This window comes from Geotrypetes seraphini, chromosome 3 (assembly GCF_902459505.1).
Source record: "Geotrypetes seraphini chromosome 3, aGeoSer1.1, whole genome shotgun sequence".
Classification (NCBI taxonomy): domain Eukaryota; kingdom Metazoa; phylum Chordata; class Amphibia; order Gymnophiona; family Dermophiidae; genus Geotrypetes; species Geotrypetes seraphini.
Window position 1 is genome coordinate 6,975,848 of NC_047086.1, and position 18,158 is coordinate 6,994,005.

The window sequence follows — 18,158 nt, forward strand, 5'->3', positions numbered from 1 at the left end:
TCATTTTTCTTTTTACATGAAATATCTGGTACAACAACTTTCTGCTCTGCAAAAGTATATCCCTGAACGCAAGGTTCCATTGTTTCAGCAACAAATTTCCACCCTCCTTCAGCTTAGGAAATTCATGGTACGCTCAATCTATGACTCTTTCGAGCTCTCCTCCCTAGCCTCTGCTCTGGCAGTGGCCATGCGACGCCTTGCCTGGCTGAGGGTATCTGACCTTGATGTGAACCACCAAGACCGCCTTGCCAACGCGCCCTGTCTTGGTGATGAACTTTTTGGGGAGTCTTTAGATACCACGACACAAAAACTTTCGGCTCATGAGACGAGATGGGACACACTCATTAAGCCTAAAAAGAAGACTCCGCCAACATGACCATACAGACCTCAGTCCTCTTACCAACGTCGTTTTTCTGCTAGGCCACTTAATCCTCCTCAGCAGCAATCTCGTCGGCCTCGCCAACAACAACAACAACACTCTCAGGCTCGCTCGCAATCTCACCAGACGGCCAAGCCTCTCCCTCAAACTAAGCCTCCTCAGCCCTTTTGACTCTTTTCTCCAGGGCATAGCCAGTCTCCAACCCTCGCTGCCTCTGCCTCAACCTATCGGGGGCCGCCTCACCATCTTTCTACGACGCTGGGAGGCCATCACATCAGACCTGTGGGTTCTAAACATCATCCGTCACGGATACTCACTAAGGTTCCAGACTCTTCCTGCAGACCATCCTCCCGTAGAGTCTGCTTCTCACTCCTCCCAAACTCCACTCCTCCTCCGGGAGGTCCAATCCCTCCTCCTTCTCAATGCCATCGAAGAAGTTCCACCAGACCAAAGAGGTCAGGGATTTTACTCCCGCTACTTCTTGGTACCCAAGAAAACAGGGGATCTTCGTCCTATCCTCGACCTCAGGAACCTCAACAAATGTTTGGTCAAGGAAAAGTTCAGGATGCTCTCCCTTGCCACACTTTATCCTCTTCTGTCTCAACACGACTGGCAATGTTCCCTGGACCTCAAGGAGGCCTACACTCACATCCCAATCCATCAGGCTTCACGTCGCTACCTCCGATTCCAGATACTGAATCACCACTATCAGTACAAAGTGCTACCCTTTGGTCTCGCATCATCACCCAGGGTGTTCACCAAGTGCCTGATTGTGGTAGCGGCCTGTCTCAGGTCCCACAACCTACAAGTGTTCCCCTACTTGGACGATTGGTTGGTGAAAGCAACAACCGCTCCACTTGTGCTGCAATCAACTCACCACACCATCTCTTTCCTCCATCTCTTGGGGTTCGAGATCAATTATCCCAAGTCGCATCTGCTTCCCACGCAGCGCCTTCAGTTCATCGGAGCACTTCTCGATACCAACTTCATGAGAGCGTTCCTTCCTGCCGACCGGCACTGGACACTGCTTCACCTCTGTCGACAGGTGCTCCTCCAACCATCCATCCCTGCTCGCCAGATGATGATTCTTCTGGGTCACATGGCCTCGACAGTCCATGTGGTTCCTCTGGCGCGACTCCACCTGAGGATACCGCAATGGACCCTCGCCAACCAATGGTCACAGACCAGGGATCCTCTTTCTCATCCCATCTCTATGACATCGTCTCTTCAACGATCTCTTCAATGGTGGTTGAACTCCTCAAATCTTTCCAGGGGCCTCCTTCTTCATCCACCCCCTCATTCCATGATCATCACCACAGATGCCTCCCCCTATGCATGGGGGGCTCACATAGGGGACCTACGCACCCAGGGACTCTGGACCCCCCAGGAGCGTCAACATCACATCAATTTCCTGGAACTCAGAGCCATGTTTTATGCTCTCAAGGCCTTCCAGCACCTTCTCTATCCTCAGGTTCTTCTCCTGTGCACGGACAACCAGGTCGCCATGTACTACATCAACAAGCAAGGCGGCACCGGATCTCGTCTCCTTTGTCAGGAGGCCCTCCGAATTTGGACCTGGGCCACAGCCCACAATCTTTATCTCAAAGCGGTCTACATCCAGGGCGAACAGAACTCCCTGGCCGACCAACTCAGCCGCATCCTTCAACCTCACGAGTGGACCCTGGATCCTCCCACTCTCCACTCCATCTTTGCTCGCTGGGGCACTCCGCAGGTGGACCTCTTTGCAGCTCCTCACAACCATCAGCCCCAGTTCTGTTCCAGACTCTTCTCTCCACATCGTCTGGCCCCGGATGCATTCCTACTCGACTGGACGGATCGGTTCCTCTATGCCTTCCCTCCACTTCCTCTGATGTTGCGGACCCTGTTCAAACTCCGCAAGGACAGGGCCACCATGATTCTCATCGCCCCTCGGTGGCCCAGACAACACTGGTTCTCCCTCCTGCTTCAACTCAGCTCCAGGGAACCCATTCCTCTTCCTGTATTTCCTTCTCTGCTTACGCAGCAACATCAGTCTCTGCTACATCCCAATCTGTCTTCCCTCCACCTGACAGCTTGGTTTCTCTCGGGCTGACCTCTCCAGAAAACCTGTCTCAGCCTGTCCGTCGCATTTTGGATGCCTCCAGGAAACCCTCCACACTCCAATGTTACCATCAGAAATGGACCCGGTTCTCCTCTTGGTGCCTCCTGCATCATCACAACCCCACCTCTTTGGCGGTGGAAACCGTACTGGACTATTTGCTCTCTCTGTCTAACGCTGGTCTCAAGTCTACCTCGATCAGAGTCCACCTCAGTGCCATCACTGCTTTTCACGAGCCTATCCTCGGAAAACCCCTCACGGCTCATCCTATGGTTTCCCGGTTCATGAGAGGCCTCTTCAATATCAAACCACCTCTTCAGCCTCCCCCGGTCGTCTGGGACCTCAATGTGGTTTTGTCAACCCTCATGAAACCTCCTTTTGAGCCTCTTGCTACTACCTCGCTCAAACTTCTCACATGGAAGGTGCTTTTCCTCATTGCCATCACCTCTGCCAGGAGGGTTAGTGAGCTGCATGCACTGGTCGCCGATCCACCGTTCACTGTTTTTCACCATGACAAGGTGGTTCTGCGTACCCATCCAAAATTCCTTCCTAAGGTGGTTTCAGCCTTTCACCTCAACCAGTCCATCGTGCTACCTGTCTTCTTCCCAAAACCCCATTCTCATCCTGGGGAACAGGCTCTTCACACGCTGGATTGTAAGCGTGCCCTGGCGTACTACCTTGACCGTACCAGGGCTCACCGCTCCTCTCCTCAACTCTTTCTGACCTTCGACCCTAACCGTCTGGGTCACCCTGTATCTAAACGAACGCTGTCCAATTGGCTTGCTGCCTGTATTGCGTTCTGTTATGCTCGGGCCGGCCTGTCACTGGAAGGAGCTGTCACGGCCCATAGAGTCAGGGCTATGGCTGCTTCTGTGGCTTTCCTCCGTTCCACGCCTATTGAGGAAATCTGCAAGGCGGCCACTTGGTCTTCAGTTCACACATTCACTACTCACTACTGTCTGGATGCCTTCTCCAGACGGGATGGGCACTTTGGTCAATCTGTGTTACAAAATTTATTTTCCTAATGGCCAACCATCCCTCCTCCCTCTCTGTTAGCTTAGAGGTCACCCATACGTTAAGAATATGCTGCCTGCTTGTCCTGGGATAAAGCACAGTTACTTACCGTAACAGGTGTTATCCAGGGACAGCAGGCAGATATTCTTACGACCCACCCACCTCCCCGGGTTGGCTTCTTAGCTGGCTTATCCTAACTGGAGACCACGCACTCCTCCGTCGGGCGGGAAGGCACTCGCGCATGCGCGGTGCGGCCAACTAGAACTTTCTAGTTAAAAAGGTCCGTACCGGGGCTCCGTCGGTGACATCACCCATACGTTAAGAATATCTGCCTGCTGTCCCTGGATAACACCTGTTACGGTAAGTAACTGTGCTTTCTAGCACCCGTTACTGTAACGAATGTAACGGGCTAAAACACTAGTAAATAAATTATTGTCTTTCTTACAAGAAAATCAAAATGGCTTATATGTTTGGCTGAGTAAAATTCCTAGAATTGCTTTAGTATCTTTGCAAAAACCAATTACAGAGGGTGGGGTAAATTTTCCCAATTTTTATAGGTATCATCAATCCTATATTATGCGTCAGGGTATGTATTGGGTCCTCCCAGAGCTCATGGAAAAGTTCTCAGATTGGTTGACGTTGGAATGGCAACTCATGTTTCCTCTGCGATTATGCCATGTTCTTAGTATCAAAATGCCTAGGTTATATAAAGAAAACAGAATATTAATGGATACATGGAAAACTTTAAGATATGTGAGTAATTTAACACCTATTCCAATACACAAATCAACGAATCAGACAATTTGGCTGAACTCCAAGATTCAAATTGGCGGATTTAAGTCATTTGGAAGTATTGGATGATTGCAGGTATTCGTATTTTAGATAATGTTATTTCTAATGGAAAGCTGCTTGATTTTTCACAGTTGCAACATAAATTAGGCCTTAATAAATCACAAAGTTTTAGATGGTTGCAATTGAAGCAGGCCATTCAGGTAGGGTTCCCTGAATGGAAAGATCTCAATAATCAGTATAGTCTGGAATTCCTGTGCTTTCAGATGGACTTCCTGGGATACCAGGCCGCTCAGCTGGATTGATAGCTGGATTTATAAAAAAGAGACCAAAAACTGGTCTTAGGGATATTTGGAGCATTGAGATTAAGCATCAAATGGCCACGAATTTGGACTTGGAGGATGAGATGTATAGTGTCTGCATCTATGAGACAAACTTGGTTTTTTTCTATTACATAGAGCTTTATGGACCCCAGTTCGGTTATAGAAGTTGGATAGCTCTAAGTCTAATAAATTTTGGCATTGTCATCTTGAAGCAGGGACTTTAGATCATCTATTATTCTATTGTCCATTTATTTTGGCTTTTTGGAAATCAATATGGGGCCAAATAAATTGTTTATTAGAAAATCCGGTGGCATTATCGTATGATACTATATTATTTGGCATGTCAATGAGAGCTAAGGGTCAAATATCTTCAAATAATAATAAGCTTTTACTTATTATGACCGGGGTTGCCGTACAACAGATTACAAGCAATTGGAAGAATTTGAATAGATTGAATTATAACGTCTGGTGGAATTCTTTGTGTCATATATATAAAATGGAAAGTGTAATAGCTACACAGCAGGGATATTTAAAGAAATTTCAAGATGTTTGGGAGCCTTTAACAAATTATTGTAATGTATAACAAATTATTATATTGAGTAAACATTTTCCCTTTAATTGTGTATATTCATGGATGGGGGAGGGGGGAGGGATGATTTTTAATGTTTATATAATAATAAGGAATGTCTAGAAGGATTCTATTATAGGCTTTTGTGTGTTGTTAAAAATTGTTATGGAATGGGGGAGGGGGAGATAAATTTTAAGATGGATTATTGAAGAATATTAAGTGTTGTATTTAAGTTAAAATGTTATGATTTGTTGTCACACTTATTATAAGAATAAAAAATGAATTTTAAAAAAAAATGGCTTATATGGTTACACTCGGACAAACCGACACTGGGATTGACCCCCCCCCCCCCGCCCCCATAGCAGCAAAAATGGCAGGAGGGATTCCCACTCACTCCTGTGATGCCATCCCCCCACCCCCACCTCCCAATGAGAAAAAATTGTAAGGACGGATGCCCTCTCCCTCCAGCCATACCGACCTCTGCCCCCACGCGAGAAAAATCTGCAGGAGACATGCCCACTCCCGCCTGCCACTAGATTTTATTTATTTAGATTTTTATTCCATCCTCCCAGTAGCTCAGAACGTTTTACAAGTAAACATTCACAATGGAGTGAATTGGACATACAAGATTATACAGTAGATTTAAATACTTGGACATACAAGACTGTGCAGCAGTGTAAATATAGGGACTATACAGCAAATTAAGAACAGTAGTTTAAATATAAGTAGTTTCGTTTAGATACAATGTATTTGAGTATAGGCTGAGAGTGGACTATACAGAAATTTTTGGCAGAAGATTAGAATGGAGAAAAAAGGTAGAGGTGGGGTTTAAGGGGTTGGGTGTAGACTGAGGGTGACCTTTAGTTGAAGAGGAGGGTCTTTACCATTTTACCTTTAGTTGAAGAGGAATGTCATTAGTGAGTTCTGTAGTCTGAGTTGAGGGGGGAGTTGGTTCCAGAGTTGGGGAATGAAGTGGCTGTAGGAGCATTTGTGGGCGGTTTCTGAGAGGAGGGACCTTCCAGGAGGAATGCATAGGCGTATCTCCGTTTCTGAGCGAAGGGTGCGGATGGGGATGTAGATGGGTAGCTTGGATTTTATGTAGGAGGGGATGGTGGCATAAATTCTTTTGTGTGCTATTGCCAGGGCCTTGAATACACAGCGTTGGATAATTGGGAGCCAGTGTTCAGCGCGGAGTGCTGGGGAGATGAGATCATAGTAATTGAGGCTTTGTAAGAGGCGGATAGCTGCATTTTGGACCCGTTGGAGGCGCTTGAGATCTTTTTTGGTTATTCCATTAAATAGGGAGTTGCAGTAATCCATTCTGGAAAGGACATATGCGCAGAGGAGTTGGGCTAGGTCAGGTGTGGAGATGTAGGGTTTGATCCTTCTCAGTTGGCGGAGGTAGTAGAAGGAGGTAGAGACTACTTGGGATATGTGGGTGGATAGGGATAGGTGTCCGTCTAAGGTTACTCCTAGGCTGCCTACTTGATCTGTTGCCGTTAGTAGAGTGGAGTCCCATGATAGTGTTGGGTGTGTGTATTTGGTGTTTTTGTTCCTGATCCATAAGAGTTTGGTCTTAGAGGCGTTCAGTTGTAGTTTGTTGTTTGTCATCCAGGTTTTCGTGTCAGAGAGGCAGTGTTGGAGGTTAGCAATTTGGGACGATCGATTTTTGCCTAGTGGGAGGAGCAGCTGGATGTCATTGGCATAGGAGTGGATTTTAATGTACTTTTGCGCTATATCAATGAGAGGTCTGATGTAGAGGTTGAATAAGAGGGGGGATAGAAGGGCGCATTGGGGTACGCCATATTTGATAGGCTTGGGGTTAGATTTGTGCGTCCCTAGTAGGACAGTTTGGGTCCTTTGGTGGAGGAATGAGGTGAACCATTGGAGGGCAGAGTCCTTGATACCAAAGGTCATAGAGTCTGGATATGAGGAGGTGGTGGTCGACCGTGTCAAAGGCAGCACTGAGGTCAAGTAGGACTAGTAGGGCATCGCTGCCTTTGTCGAGTATTGACCAGCTGTCATCGATGATATCTAGGAGTACTGACTCTGCTGTGGCTGTTTGGAAGCCGGATTTAGCAGGGGATAGAGCAGCTTGTTCTATGAAAGGGTGTAGTCGGCAGAGCACAATTCATTCTAGGAGTTTGGAGACAAATGGGAGGTTGGAGACCGGGCGATAGTTGCTGGGTTCGTTAGGGTCAAGGGTGGGTTTTTTGAGAGTGGGTTTGATAATAGCTGATTTCCAGCTGAGGGGAACTGTCCCTGTGGAGAGGGAGGTGTTAATGATGGGGAGGATGGATTCTGCCATGGCGTCTTCTGTGGACAGCAGGAGGCTGGATGGGCAGGGATCGAGGATGGTGTTGGAGGGTTTGAGTTCTCTCAAGGTTTTGAGAACCTTGGCATGGGTGGCCATATCAAATTTGGGGAGAGTGGTAGAGGATGGGGTATTTGGGTTAGGCTGGGGGTGTGCAGGAGTGGGGTTGGTGTTGGTGTCAAGATTATTGCGGATGGTTTGTACTTTGGACTGGAAGAAGTTCGAGAGAGTCTCACTATCAAGTTCTGTTTGGTTGGTGTGGCTTTTTCCTTGGGCGCTGGTGAAGAGTTGGTTTGTGAGGTTGAATAGTTGTTTGGTTCTAGCAGGGACTAATTGTAGGAGGCGAGAGTAGTAGGCTTTCTTCGCTTCTAGGATGACAGCTTTGTAGGTGATGGATGTGCTTTTCCAGTGGGCTTTGGTTTCTGAATTTGGGTGTTTGATCCAATTCCTTTCTGCTTTCCACAGAGATTGTTTTATGGATCGGAGGTCACTGGTGTACCAGGGAGCAGGTGTTTTATTGGTGGTTATTCGAGTTGGTTTTGTCTGGGCAAGGCTGTTATAGAGGGATTGGATGTTGGAGTGCCACGTGGAGGCTGCTAGGTCGATGGAGTGGGGTTGTTGGGTGCAGGTTTCATTCAGGGTGCGAATGCTTGCGGCCATGGCTGGAGGGCTGACTGAGTTAGGGAGTTGGGGTAGGGTTGGAGGGTTAGGGTCTTTACGCAGGGCTAGGGTAGTTTCGAGTGGGAGTTGGAATTCAATGAGGTGGTGGTCTGACCATGGGACAGGTGTGGTGGTATAGATTGTTTGTTGGTGCTCTGCAGTTGGGCCTCTGAGAGTGAAGATTAAGTCTAAGATGTTGCCTGCTGAGCGTGTAGGGGTGGTTATAGCTTGGTGAAATCCCAGGTCGGTGAGGGAGGAGAGGAAGCTGTCTCTTTGTCCTGAGGTGTTGGGGTAGTCTGGGAAATTGAAATATCCCAGGATGGTCACGTGTTTGTGGGAGATGGACAGTTTGGTGATGAATTCGAGGAGGGTCTTTAGGATATGAGTTGGGGGCTCTGTAGAGGAGTATGATGGCGATTTTGTGTTTGTGGCCTATGGTGAAAGCAAGAGCTTCTAGGGAGGGAATGTTGATAGAGTTTATCAGTTTTTTGTGGTGGAGGTCTTGATGATGGTAGTCACGCCACCTCCTTTCCCAGAGGTACATGAGCAAGTTAGGGCCTGGTAGCCTGGAGGACATAGTTCGCCTAGTGCTATCCCATCATTGTCTTGGAGCCAGGTTTTAGTGATCATGAAGGCATTCCAAGTCTTGTCACAGATGAGGTCGTGTAGGAGGAAGGTCTTGTTGTTGACTGATCTTGCATTGATGAGTGCCAGTTTGAGATTATTGCTGGTGGGGGCTGGTGGGGAGGGTAGAATGGGGATGAGGTTGGCAGGGTTCCTGGTGTGGTTTTTTTTGTGCTGGGAGGTAAGATCACCGTATCTGCCTTGGTCTGTAATGATGGGGATGATGAAGTATAGTGTCGTAAGGAGTGTTGGGGATGTGGTAGGAATGGAGACAGGAAAGAGGGTGGTTTGAAAAGTGGTGGGAAGGGGGTGGCCTGGAGAGTTGGGGGCATGATAGGATGCTGCCCCAAATCCTCAACCCCCCCCCCAGTACCTTTTTCAGAAGTTGGGAGCAGGAGGAAATCACAGTCCCTCCAGCTCCAAGGCCCACCGATCCAAAATGGTGGGCCTTCTCTCCTCAGTGCATCATGTGATACACAGGGAGGTTCCTTAGGCATCTGAGCCAATTAGGGCATTAAGCTCCTTCCTCTGTATCTTGGGAGATAGAGGAAGGAGACTAAGGCCCTGATTGGCTTGACTGAGCCCATCAGGACCTTGGGCTTCTCCCTCTTTATACCAGGATACAGACAGAGGAACCTAAGGCCCTGATTGGCTCCCCCTTGGGAGGGTTCCTTAGGCATCTGAGCCAATCTGGGTCTTAGGCCCCTCACCGTGCATCACATGATGCACCGAGGAGAGAAGGCACAACTCATGGAAACACTAATCAAACGTAAATTAGAAGCAATCTTGGATGAGGAGAATCTACGGGATCCCAGTCAACACGGATTCACCAAGGGTAGGTCCTGCCAATCCAATCTTATCAGCTTCTTTGACTGGGTAACAAAACAGCTAGACTTGGGAGAATCCGTGGACGTCGTATACCTAGACTTCAGCAAAGCTTTCGATAGTGTCCTGCATCGCAGGCTGTTGAGCAAGATGAAATCAGTGGGGCTGGGAGAAACATTAATTACATGGGTCAATGACTGGCTGAGTGGCAGACTTCAGAGGGTGGTAGTTAACGGTACCTTCTCTAAAACATCGGAGGTGACCAGTGGAGTACCGCAGGGCTCAGTCTTGGGCCTGCTCCTTTTCAACATATTCATAGGGGACCTAACTCAGGGGCTTCAAGGTAAGATAACGTTATTCGCTGACGATGCCAAACTATGCAATATAGTGAGAGACGGCAATTCACCCGATAGTATGACACAGGACCTACATTTGTTGGAGCTTTGGTCCTCGACTTGGCAGCTGGGCTTCAATGCTAAGAAATGCAAGATCATGCACCTCAGCAGCAGAAATCCGTGCAGAACTTACACTTTGAATGGTGAGACCTTAGCTAGAACTTCAACATAATGAGACTTGGGAGTGATCATCAGCGCAGACATGAAAACTGCTGATCATGTGGAGAAGCCTTCATCTAAGGCAAGACAGTTGTTAGGTTGCAACCGCAGGAGTTTCGTCAGCCGGAAGCCTGAAGTCATAAAGCACAGTTACTTACCGTAACAGGTGTTATCCAGGGACAGCAGGAATATATTCTCACATGTGGGTGACGTCATCTACGGAGCCCCGATGCGGACAGCTTTTTCAAGCAAACTTGATTGAAGATTTTAAGTTTGCTCTGCTGCTCCACGCATGCGTGCCTTCCTGCTCCACTAGAGGGCGCATCTCCCCCTCGTGGTCTCCAGTTCACTTAACCAGCAAAGAAGCCAACCTCGGGGAGGCGGGCGGGTTGTGAGAATATATGCCTGGTGTCCCTGGATAACACCTGTTACGGTAAGTAACTGTGCTTTATCCCAGGTCAAGCAGGCATGATATTCTCACATGTGGGTGACCTCCAAGCTAACTGAAAAGGGATGGAGGGAAGTTGGCAATTTAAGCAAATAGATTACGCAATACTGATTGGCCAAAACGGCCATCGCTCCTGGACAATGTATCCAGGCAGTAGTGGGAGGTGAAAGTATGAACCGAAGACCACATGGTAGCCTTGCAGATTTCCTCAATGGGTGTGGAACGGAGGAAAGCTACGGAGGTTGCCATCGCTCGGACTTTATGTCCTGTTACTCGACCATGCAGCGCGAGACCAGCCTGAGCGTAGCAAAAAGAAATGCAAGCAGCCAACCAGTTGGACAAGGTGCGCTTGGAAACTGGGCGACCCAGCCGATTAGGGTCGAAGGACAAAAACAATTGTGGGACTGTCCGATGAGACTGAGTGCGTTGGAGGTAAAAGGCCAATGCTCTCTTACAGTCAAGCGTGTGCAGCGCCGTCTCTCCGGGGTGAGAGTGGGGCTTGGGGAAAAATACTGGCAAGACGATGGACTGGTTGAGATGAAAATCAGACACCACTTTAGGCAAGAACTTAGGGTTAGTGCGGAGGACCACCTTGTCGTGATGGAATATAGTGAAAGGTGGGTCCGCCACCAGAGCCTGTAGCTCGCTAACCTGCCGAGCGGAAGTGAGTGCGAGTAGGAAGATCACCTTCCAAGTGAGGAATTTCAGATGGCATTTGTCTAACGGCTCAAATGGGGGTTTCATGAGTTGAGCCAGCACCACATTAAGGTCCCAAACCACCTGGGGAGGTTTGAGAGGAGGGTGGACATTCAAAAGACCTTTCATGAAACGAGAAACTGAGGGGTGGAGTGAAAGGGCTTTTCCTTCCAGGGGTTGATGGAAGGCAGCAATTGCACTAAGATGTACCCGAATGGAGTTGGTCCTCAGGCCGGAGTGAGAAATATGGAGCAAATACTCCAGGATCAAGGGGACCGGGACCGACACCGGGTTCTGGTCATGTGAGGAGCACCAGGACGAGAATCTGGTCCACTTTTGGGAATAGCAGGTTCTAGTCGAGGCCTTCCTCGAGGCTTCCAGTATTTCCTTGACTGATTGCGACACAGGGAGAGAAGTCAGGGGGAGAGAAACCAAGCATTCAGATGAAGAGACTGAAGATTTGGATGCAACAGCGAGCCCTGGCTCTGCGATAGTAGAGAGGGAAACAGAGGCAGAGGCAGTGGATCTCTGGTACTGAGTTGAAGTAGAAGGGAAAACCAAGGCTGGCGTGGCCACCGAGGAGCAATCAAGATCATAAGAACATAAGAACATAAGCAGTGCCTCCGCTGGGTCAGACCAGAGGTCCATCGTGCCCAGCAGTTCGCACACGCGGTGGCCCATCAGGTCCAGGACCTGAACTGTAATCCTCTATCTATACCCCTCTATCCCCTTTTCCAACAGGAAATTGTCCAATCCTTTCTTGAACCCCAGTACCGTACTCTGCCCTATTACGTCCTCTGGAAGCGCATTCCAGGTGTCCACCACACGTTGGGTAAAGAAGAACTTCCTAGCATTCGTTCTGAATCTGTCCCCTTTCAACTTTTCTGAGTGCCCTCTTGTTCTTTTATTATTCGAAAGTTTGAAGAATCTGTCCCTCTCCACTCTCTCTATGCCCTTCATGATCTTGTAAGTCTCTATCATATCCCCTCTAAGTCTCCTCTTCTCCAGGGAAAAGAGTCCCAGTTTTTCTAATCTCTCAGCGTATGAAAGGTTTTCTATCCCTTTTATTAGACGTGTCGCTCTTCTCTGAACCCTCTCGAGTAACGCCATATCTTTCTTAAGGTACGGCGACCAATATTGGACGCAGTACTCCAGATGAGGACGCACCATCGCCCGATACAACGGCAGGATAACTTCTTTTGTTCTGGTTGTAATACCCTTCTTGATTATGCCTAGCATTCTATTCGCCTTCTTAGCGGCCGCTGTGCACTGTGCCGTCGGCTTCATTGTCATGTCCACCATTACCCCCAAGTCCCTTTCTTGAGTACTCTCCTTCAATAATATCCCTCCCATCGTATAGCTGCACCTTGGGTTTCTGCTACCCACATGTAGTACTTTACATTTCTCAACGTTGAACTTCATCTGCCATCTCGTCGCCCATTCCCCTAGTTTGTTCAAGTCTCTTTGCAATTCTTCGCAGTCCTCTTTAGTCCGAGCTCGCACTGGTTTGAGATGGGCCAGCGTCCGCAGAATCAGAGGAAAAGGCGGAAACGCGTATAGAAACCTTCCCTCCCAATCTAGGAGGAAGGCGTCGGCCTCGAGGCGGTCCGGGGAGTACATCCGGGAGCAGAATTGAGGGAGTTTGTGGTTGAGGGGGGAGGCGAACAGATCTATCTGAGGAGTCCCCCACTTCTCGAACACCTGTCGTAAGGTTTGGGCGTGCAGCGACCACTCGTGTGGCTGGAGGAGACGGCTGAGTCTGTCTGCCAGACAGTTCCGCTCTCCTTGTATGTACACTGCTCGAAGGAAGATGTTGTTGGAGATTGCCCACTTCCAGAGACGCAGGGCTTCCTGGCAGAGGGCCCGGGACCCCGTCCCCCCTTGCTTGTTTTCGTAGTACGTTGCTACCTGGTTGTCAGTTCGGACGAGAACCACCCGGTCATGGAGCAGATGTTGAAAAGCCACAGCGGCGAGATAGATGACCCGAAGCTCCAGCACGTTGATGTGGCAGCGGCGGTCCTCTGTTGACCACATCCCCTGAGTGCGTAGGCCATCCAGATGAGCTCCCCAAGCGTATTCCGACGAATCCGTGGTGAGTACCTTGCTGTGTGGAGGGGCGAGAAAAAGTAAACCTTTGGACAGATTTGAAGAGTCGGCCCACCAGAGGAGCGATCGTTGCAAGGAAGGAGTCACTGTCACTGGACGGTCGATTGGGTCCCGGTCCTGACGCCATTGGGAGGCCAGGGTCCATTGAGGAGTCCTCAGGTGGAGGCGGGCGAAGGGTATGACGTGGACGGTAGAGGCCATGTGGCCCAGAAGAGTCATCATCTGCCGAGCTGATACGGAGGTCAGCAGCGAAATCCTTCGACTCAGACTTACTAACGCCTCTTGATGTGGAGGGGGAAGGAAGGAGCGGAGGCTGAACCGTATCCAGCACGTCCCCGATGAACTGTAAGAACTGAGAGGGGCGCAGCTGGGATTTTAGGAAGTTTACCTCGAACCCCAGACCTTGAAGGTAAATAATAGTCTGTCGGGTCGCTGAGATAACCCCCTCCCTGGACGAGGCTTTGATCAGGCAGTCGTCCAGGTAGGGGAATACCTGGAGGCCCTGAGAACGTAAGGCAGCTGCGACCACCACGAGGCACTTCGTGAAGACTCGGGGTGATGACGCCATTCCAAAGGGGAGGACTCGGTATTGTAGGTGTAGGTCCCCCACCTGAAAGCGCAGGAACTTGCGGTGAGCAGGGTGCACTGGAACATGTGTGTAGGCTTCCTTCAGATCGAGGGAGCAGAGCCAATCGCCCTCGTCGATGAGAGGGTAGAGAATCGGTAGGGAAAGCATCCGGAGCTTTTCCCGCACCAGAAATTTGTTGAGTCGCCTCAAGTCTAGAATTGGGCGCAGGTCTCCCGTCTTCTTCGGTACCAGGAAGTAACGGGAGTAGAACCCTTTCCCCCGTTGGTCGGGGGGAACCACCTCCACTGCCCATAGGCGAAGCAGTTCTCGAGCTTCTGAGAGAAGGAGGGGTAACTGAGTTCGGTTGGGAGGGCACACCCTTGGAGGATTGTCTGGAGGGTTTTCCTGAAAGTTGAGAGAGTATCCTGATGAGATCACGCCAAGGACCCATGCGTCCGACGTGACTTGTTCCCAGCGCGGGTAGAAGGCTCTGAGGCGTCCCCCGATGGGAAGGAGGCCTGGGGCTGAGGCGGAGGGGGCCAGCCCCCATCCGCTTATCCCGTCAAAAGGACGGGGATGGTTTGGCGGTTGTAGGCGGCTGGGACTTGGGCGGAGCCCGATGGTGAGCTTGCGGGCGTCGGGGTGGAGGCCGTGAGAAGGCAGGGGTAGATTTTTGAGGGTAGCGGCATGGAGGGGCCCTGAACGGCCTGGACGCTGGCGGTTTCGGCTTTTGCCGAATGAGGGAGGCAAATGAGCGTTCGTGTTCTGACAGGCGTTTCGTAGCTGCCTCGATAGTGTCATCAAAAAGTTCTTTGCCCACGCAGGGGAGGTTAGCCAACCGGTCCTGTAAGTTGGGGTCCATGTCGACAAGGCGTAACCAGGCTAGGCGGCGCATGGCGATAGCGAAGGCTGCCACTCTGGATGAAAGTTCGAAGCCATCATAGGCCGTGTGAAATAAATGGAGGTGTAGGTTGGAGAAAACCTCCAGGAGCAGATTAAAAGCTCCTTGGCGTGAGGCCGGCAGGTCGGTTGCAAAGGCTCCCAACAATCCAATGAGATGTTTCAAGTAGGACGTGAAGGTGAAAGTGTAACTTTGTACCCTAGAGGCCATCATAGAGTTCTGGTACAGTCTTCTGTCGAACTTGTCAAGGGTCCGACCCTCTCGACCTGGGGGGACCGCCGCTGAGACCCAGGAGGGGTGAGCCTTTTTCAGGGAAGATTCTACCAACAGCGACTGGTGGGAGAGCTGTGGTTGCTCAAACCCGGGGTATGGTACTGTACGGTATTTGGACTCCATTTTGGAGGGGACAGCTGTTACCATATAGGGGGTCTCCAGATTCCTGAAGAAAGCCTGTTGGAGTACCGGATGGGTGGTAAGCGAAGGGACTCTCTGGGCGGTGACGGCAAATCCAGCTCCGCCAGGTACTCTTTAGAGTATCTTGAGTCGGACTGGAGGTCTAAGTCCAGAGCGTGGCCCATGTCCTGGACAAAGCGAGTGAAGGAGGGGCGGGACGTTCCCGGGGCCCCGTGTGGGGACGGTGAACGAGACCTCCGTCGGGCGGAGAAGGACGGGGAGGCTTCCCTCGAGTATCGAGGTTCATGCTCCGATCCGCGCTCCAAGACCGGGGAAACACTGTAGCAGTGTTCTGGGGTCGAGGACCTACGTCGTCTCGAGGAGCCCCTCGGAGACGATGCCGGGGTACGGGGTACCGATCGATGTCGAATCGGTGACCTCGACCCGGACTCCCTCGGCGAAAGCCTGGGACCTCGGCTCGGAGCCCCGGTCCAAGGGGGAGTTAGGAGGATGTTTGGGTTGGAGAGTGATAACTCAGTCACTTTCAGCGGTCCTGTACGGGGCGTCGGTGAACAGCCTCGTAGTGTGGGCGAACTCCGGGCCTTCTTAGAGGTACGGCGGTTTGAGGTTTCGGTCGTTTTAGCGCGACGCTTTGCCCCGTGGTGGTCCGTGGAGGGAGAGCGTCTCGGGCGCCTCGGCAAGGAATCCGAGGAGGATTGAATGCGGCGAAGCTGGCGCACTTTTCCCCAAGGGGGCTCGACGCGAGGCTCAGGCTGGTCCGGCGCTCGCGAGGTCGAAGTCGGGGCCGGTTGTAGATGGGCCAGCGCGGCAGACAGCTCCGACGAGATCATCGCCCGGAGCAGGTCCTGGAAAATGGGCACGGACAGCATCGAGGGCATGTCCGATGCCTCGGTGCACTCCACCGGGGGCGACCTTGTATCAGAGTATTCCCGTGTGGTGGAGGCACGACCCGAAGGCTTGGAAGGCTTCGCCGGGGCTGAAAGCATGGGGCTTCCACCATGCGTCACCGGTGTCCCCGAGACTGGCTTCTTCGCTGGTGCGGAACCTGAAGAAGGAAGAGGAGACTTACCCGGAGCCGAGGCTTTTTGCTGTCCCGAGGTTTTCGGGGTCGAGTCTCGAGGTGGTGCCCGAGGTATTCGGGGCCGAGGTCAAGGCCGGGGCCGACCTCGAGGCCGAGGTAGTGGGTTGGTCGGCAGTGAAAAGGTCTGCCATGTGGGCTTTTCTTCGACGGAGGGCCCGGTTCTGAAAAGTAGCACACTGGGGGCAGGAGTCAGTTGGATGGGCGGCCCCCAGGCAGAGGATGCACCGGCGATGCGGGTCTGTGAGGGAAAGAAGCCGCTCGCACCGGGTGCACTTTTTAAAGCCGGTCAAAGGCCGAGACATAGAAAACGAAACTGGCCGCGGCCCAAGTAGCCACGCGGCCGCGATGACCCATAAGCCTCCGGGTCGGTCAAAATGAAGCAGGAACAGATAAGTAAAAATCAGAAAAAAACGCGCACAGCGACTAAATCAATAAAACAAGAAAAAATTGCGGTGCTAGAAGGCAGTTGGGGCAGAGCCTAAAAATACACGACTTCTAGGCTCAGCGAAAAAATTTGAACTGGAGACCACGAGGGGGAGATGCGCCCTCTAGTGGAGCAGGAAGGCACGCATGCGTGGAACAGCAGAGCAAACTTAAAATCTTCAATCAAGTTTGCTTGAAAAAGCTGTCCGCATCGGGGCTCCGTAGATGACGTCACCCACATGTGAGAATATCATGCCTGCTTGTCCTGGGATAATGCCATTATACAGAACCATGGTGAGACCTCATTTGGAATACTATGTGTAATTCTGGAGGCCACACTACCGAAAAGATGTGCCGAGAGTGGGTGCAACGGATGGCCATCAGGATGGTCTCGGGGCTCAAGGATCTATCGTACGAGGAAAGGCTGAAAAATTTGCGGCTGTACTCACTCGAGGAACGTAGGGAGAGAGGAGACATGATCGAGACGTTTAAGTATATTACCGGCCGTATCGAGATGGAAGAAGAGATTCTCTTTCTCAAAGGACCCTCAGCCACAAGAGGGCATCTGCTCAAACTCAGGGGCGGGAAATTTCATGGCGACACCAGGAAATATTTCTTCACCGAGAGAGTGGTTGATCCTTGGAACAAGCTCCCGGTGCAGGTGATTGAGGCAAACAGCGTGCAAGAATTTAAGAGCAAATGGGATGCCCATTTGGGATCCCATAGAGGGTTAAGCCAAGGGAACCTGTCACCAGGAGTGGGATCCCTAGGATAGTAGACTTGGGGGTGGGTCAGTAGAGTAGGCAGACCTGATGGGCTATGGCCCTTATCTGCCGTCATCTTCTATGTTTCTATGTTTCATTTTGGATTGGCGGACCTTGGAGCTGGAGGGACCATATTTCACTCTTGCTCCCAAGTTCTGAAAAAGGTACCAGGTTGGGGGGTGGTCATGGGGTTTGGTAGAGTGTCTGTGGCAGGAGGGAATGGGCATCCCTCTTGTCAGGGGGGAGAGGGGAGGGTAAGGGATGGTTTGGGAGGGGGTGGCACCTGTTTCAGGGGTGCCTTCATTGGCTGGAGGGAGTGGGCATCCCTCTTGTCGAATTTTTTTTTTCTTGGTGGGAGGGTGTTCAGCAAGGCAGGAGGGAATGGGCATGGGTGGGGGGGTCAATCCCCGGTGCTGGATCGTTGGCATGATGTTATGGAGGGTCATCATTGGCAAGGTCGTCATCTGTGTCTTTTTTAAAAAAAGGAAAAATAGGTTTCTTGCCCTGAACAGCTGAGTGGCAGGAGGCTGCTATGGGGCTACCCCTGCATCTCAGCTGTTCGGGCCTCCCCTGCTGGCTCAGCACATGTGTGAGATGGGAGAGATTGGG

At 50.9% G+C, this 18,158-nt stretch overlaps 1 protein-coding gene across 1 annotated transcript in view; it reads left to right on the top strand.

Moving 5' to 3' along the window:
- AK9 (adenylate kinase 9) overlaps positions 1-18,158 on the top strand; it is a 1,007,389-nt gene that overhangs the window by 295,821 nt on the left and 693,410 nt on the right. The gene's annotated exons all lie outside the window — the stretch shown is intronic.